Genomic DNA, 5,376 nt, shown 5'->3' on the forward strand with positions numbered 1-5,376 from the left:
GAAAGAGGTGGGAGGAGCTTCCACTTGGTTCTTGACCTGTCACCGACTACAGCAAAATGTATGCAAAATGTTCGGAGGAGTGTTCTGAACCATGAAGATAAATATATACTGTAAAAGTCTGGTTCAGACAGTTGTGTTTGACTGCATTGCCAGGGCTGTTGCCGAGAGACGGTGAATTGCCATGGCAACACCTGTCACGTACGGTAACTCAGTCGTCTTACCAAGGTGCAAGCCCTGCAACACAGTCAAATTAAACTGTCTGAAGTAGCCTTAGTTCAGATGTGCCCGACACACAGTATATATTTGCCTTAATGGTTCAGAAGTGTTCCTCCAAACTTTGCAGACATTTCACCAGTGCAGTAACATTCTCTTCTGTTACTGCACTGGTGAAATATATGGTGGGCCAAAACAATTCTACACAGCAATGACACCCTAGCTATTATTGAGTATTGTTTACTCAGAAGATGGGGGCTTTGCAATGAGCATAAAAATGTGAGGCACAATCATTATTGGACCTTTTCAAAACGGCAGATTAACACATTTCAATATTCCACACCAGTGAAAAGACTAAATAAAACAGACATGTATGGTTTGTCTTCGTGACTCTTAACAGTCCCTCCAAACATGTTTTCATAAAAGCAATTGCATTTTTTTCGTGAACACTAACCAAGCTAGGTGCTCTTTTTGCTAATACAATCGTAAAAAAAAAAAAAAAAAAAAAAACAACCAACAAAGCCACAGTAGCGTGCAACCTCGAACTATGTGTGCGCGTCCTGCCGGTGGCGTGGGGAACTATCCCCTCTAATACTGGCAGATTGCGAGATTAGCGACTATCAACACCCAGTTATATGACCTGCACTGCTGCCGTACTGACAGTCATTTGCCTAAAGTGGCGCACTGTACACTGACATTGAAATGTTTTGTCAGCTGAACAGACAATGCGCTTTTCGAGAACTTTATTTGCAACGATGCATGCTTTTGGTTGAATATGGTTATCGTGATGTGAATCAAAGCTTATTGTGCTTTACTGGAACTGTAGCGGAAACAAAAAGGAAAGACATACTGTTGCGTTCCGCAATCCCAAGTACACACGATCAGCTTATTCGATACAGATAACCAGCCTTATCGAGACGCAGTGTAGAGAGTGCCACTCTAGGCGTATGGTCGTTAGTATGGTAGCAGGGCGGCAGAGCAGGTCATCTAAACGGATGCTGACAGCAGCTAATTTCACAGCTAGCTGCAGCAGCCATCGATACTAGTTCTTTGCGCTGCAGTCATGAAGTGCGCGAGTATCTCGAGGCCGCACGCTCCTGTGGCTTCGTTGAATCTTTCCACGTCTGTACATATATGTCAGAAAAGGATTCTACTCCAAATGGCCTTTTAATTTATGATTATTGTAATATCTTTGCACTCTTCACCCAAAGTTTCAAGTGAGATTTAAGCAGAGAATGATAAACAAGCAAACAAAAGTTGATCTATGTTTATCATTCTCCCAAACTTGTCAAATCTGTTTGGCCATATACTGGTTGTTCCAGTAATTGAACAGAGTGTGTTTGTGAGAGGCATAATAATTTAAAATATTGAACACTAAACCATCACAAAGCTTCTTTGTGACAACAGATGTAAGCATAAATATAGAAAGACACTTGTTCGGAACATAAACAGCTGTGTGCGCCTCACACTTTCCCGGGGAGGAATAATCAGATATTAATTTATTCAGCTTAGCCATAATGCCACTCGACACACCACTAATTGAAGAAAAAAGTGTTCCCTTGGTAGAAAGTGTGGGATACAACCATCACCAGATTTAGCACAGCACAAACAAGCTACCATACAGGTGATTAATTTTAGAAGAACTTGTAGTTGGGCTAGTTGGTGAACGTTGGAAATCATAGTGTAAGGCGCAAAAAAGCAATGGACACAAGAGAGAAAACAGACATACAGGTGCCACTCACAACTGTACTTGAAAAGGGCAGAAAGAAAGGAATACATACATTGTCATCTTCATCACGTCCACGCATGTGCTTAGCCATGTGTTTGATGAGGCGTATATCACATGGTTAAGCGCATGCGTGGACGTGATGAGGATGACGATAGATGTATTCCTGTTTTTCTGAACTTTTCAAATATACCGGGTGAAACAAGGAGACGGTAGGCTCTTTAAATCGACCGGAAAATTCGGTTTCTTAAGCTATCGCACTACGACTTTGTGCAGCGTTGCCCACAGATGGTGCATTTTTTTCGTAAAATTTGCAAAGAGCGGACTTACCTGAGGAAAAAGTAAAGAAAGAAAAAGGCTTAGCTCCTATGGAAACGCAGCGACGCCACCGGTCTGCAATCAACACGGCGCCGTTTTGCACGGTAGACAAGAGATGGCGCAAGCGGTTGCGACGCCAACTGCCGCCAACAAACGAGCAGACGACGTCGAGAGCCGGCGTAATTAGCAGACAAGGAACTGCAGTTCCTTGTTGTTACCGCGCCTGTCTTTTTTGTTTCTGCGACTGTCGCCGCCTGCGGAACGCGCGCCGCTTTTGAGTCGAAAAGATCGTCTGCTAAAGAGCCTTTGAGGAATACCTCGGCCGGCTCTCGGCGCCCGTATGCTCGTTCGTTGCGCCATCTCTTGTCTCCCGTGCAAAACGGCGCCGTGTTGATTGCAGACCGGTGGCGTCGCTGCGTTTCCATAGGAGCTAAGCCTTTTTCTTTCTTTACTTTTTCCTCAGGTAAGTTCGCTTTTTGCAAATTTTACAAAAAAAAATGCACCATCTGTGGGCAGCGCTGCACAAAGTCGTAGCGCGATAGGTTAGGAAACCGAATTTTCCGGTCGATTTAAAGAGCCTACCGTCTCCTTGTTTCACCCGGGTATATACTTGTGAGTGGCACCTGTATGTCTGTTTTCTCTCTTATGTCCGTTGTTTTTTTTGCGCAGAACACCATGATTCCCAGGTGATCAATTGCAGTCTACCGCTGCTGTGAAAAGAAAACAGTTTGGTACATGTTTATGAGTACATTTATTGACTCTCCAAATTTGGAACATTGAAGTGTACATGAGCAGCGACAATATTGCTAGGCTATGCAGTTAAAATAATTTTCCCTCTAAAAAAAAATTAAAGTGAACAATTATGAAAAAAAATCACACTTCCGAAGAAGCTTGAAGGCCTGCAAATTGGGTTCATGAAGCTCACATAATTAAAGAAAGGAGCGAGAAAACTCAACAGCGTTTCTCTACCGCAAAAATAAACTAGACATCACAACGACCTCAAACTCTGGTAGAATGTAGCCCTGGCGATTGGAGTAGGGTACAAAAGTTTGAAAACACGACATTACATAGATCAAAAGATAATAAAAATTAAAATTCTCTATGAGCTGACGTCCATCTTAAGCCCAATTTGCGGTACATAAAAAATAGCACCGAGAATGCTAGCACTAATTTTGGTGGAAAAAGCTTGCCATCATGAAAGAAAGCATAATTATCTTTCCTGCTCACAAACTTTCTCATTAAAATGAATGCTACAAGAACTAAAATGTCATCTTACGGTTTTACAGTGGACTTTGCTTCATACCAAAATTGTTTCTCTTTGTTATAATTTAATAAATGTTCTCAAATGTTCACATCCTACTCCAACCGCGAGGGCGTTTCAGAGGAGTTTGAGCTCTCCGCATTCTCATACCGAGCAGCTATAAATGTTCAAGTTGCAAAAGTAAAAATAGAGCTATAAAAAGCTTAAAAACCTGTCTGGAACACATGATTAGGAAAAGGTTTTAAAAGAAATGTCCACAACTGATGACTAGATGAAAGCAAGACAAAAAAAAAAAAAAAAAAAAAAAAAACACATTATTGCCATACTGAGCAGGTGGCAAATACTAACGAATAAATTGTTATTAATGGATAAAATAAAAGTAAACACAGAATGTCGTCCTTCTAGAGCTGAGATTCGCACCAGCACTTCCTGCTTTGGACACGATGCTTAGGACTTCTTTGCCTGCAAACAAAACAACACAATACTAAATGCAAAACACCTAAACTTGTTAACAAGGTGCTATAAAGGAAGCATAGCATGCTTTCCTGAACTTACTTCGCTTAGTTCAATATTCAGCCCTTTGTCAAAGATTTGCAGGGATGACGGAGAGATAATGTGGGCAGTTGTCGACTAATAGCAAACATTTTTGTTGAAAAAGTGGTGCGAGTTGCACCTGTTTTCAAACAAGCTTCTCGAGAAGTTCTCCTGCCCTCCTTGCCATTGTGCATACCTGTGGGGACTGACATTTTCAGCTTTTGCAACAGGCAAAACAAACAGTCGTGTCTCCATGTGGGACCAGACCTCTCACTAGCATTTGCCCAAATTTCACGAAGAATTTCCAAAATCGCAAAGAAACTGCTGGGCACACCGTCGCACTCAGTACCATCCGACTCTGAATCTGTGTCCACGCAAAGATCACTGAAACCGTTCGGTAGCACTGCTTAAAACCTCTTTCGCTCCGTTGTCGCTGTCCTCTGCTCTGTCGACCATCAAATCCCTATCCGCCGCCACAAAAACTGAGTTCGGAAAAATGTCTGCAAGATGGTCGCGGACGCTCTCGGCAATAATTCTTTTTTTGCCGCTTGCACAGACGATGTAACGGTTTTCTATGTCATTTCATTTTCCCCCCTCTTGTTACTTTTGAAACAAAGAGAACGACAGGATACCAGTTTACGTCAGATTGTTTTCAAGAAAATAAGCACGTGCACAGTGGTTATCAAAAAGGTGGTTACTTACGGTTCTCGAGTCCCGCCGTCAAGAAGCTGTTCCGTTGTCCGCTTTATCAGTCAGCAGTCACCGTTGTGGACGCGGCTGGACGTAGCTTAATTGGAAATCAAAGTAACTCGAAGTTCAAACTAGTTCAAGCTATTCAAACAGTCCCAGAAGTTCGCTCGAAGAAATCGAACCGACGAAACCAGCGGTGGCAGGGGCCACAGTTGCAGTGGCGGGAACGCGGATGTATGAATATTGGCAATTCCGGCTGTTCCCTTTATAACGGGCGGTAGCTTGCGCCACCTAGCTTCGAATTAATTAACTGAGAAAAATTTCCTTTTTTCTTCTTTCCGTTTTCTCCCGTACTTAATCCTCTTCCTTCACCTCCTTGCAACTATCACAGGGCAGGTAGAGTACTTTTCAAAAAGACCTTTCAAAAATCGGGTCCATATCACAAGAGCGAATGACATTTTAGCGAACGGCGACATTTGAGCGAATGGTCGTTTTAGCGAATAACCGGGGCGCGCGTTAACCCATCCGTCGCGCTGCGCTTTACGCCGCTTCGCGGCGACAGTCTGCGGCAACTCATTACAAAAATATGAACTCATTTGGCCCACCCGAAAACGCCGCTTCGCGGCGTCCGACT

At 43.0% G+C, this 5,376-nt stretch overlaps 1 long non-coding RNA gene across 1 annotated transcript; it reads right to left on the reverse strand.

Annotated features, from left to right (window-relative positions):
* Window positions 1–2,989: 2,989 nt before the first annotated feature.
* On the reverse strand, window positions 2,990–4,943 carry LOC121834649. Its single transcript, XR_006077298.1, has 2 exons — window positions 4,755–4,943; window positions 2,990–3,980 (listed from the first exon to the last, which is right to left on the reverse strand). It is a non-coding gene; the product is annotated as an uncharacterized LOC121834649 (long non-coding RNA).
* Between the last annotated feature and the right edge of the window lie 433 nt (window positions 4,944–5,376).

Source organism: Ixodes scapularis, unplaced genomic scaffold (genome assembly GCF_016920785.2).
Source record: "Ixodes scapularis isolate PalLabHiFi unplaced genomic scaffold, ASM1692078v2 ptg002228l_1__unscaffolded, whole genome shotgun sequence".
NCBI classification, from domain to species: domain Eukaryota; kingdom Metazoa; phylum Arthropoda; class Arachnida; order Ixodida; family Ixodidae; genus Ixodes; species Ixodes scapularis.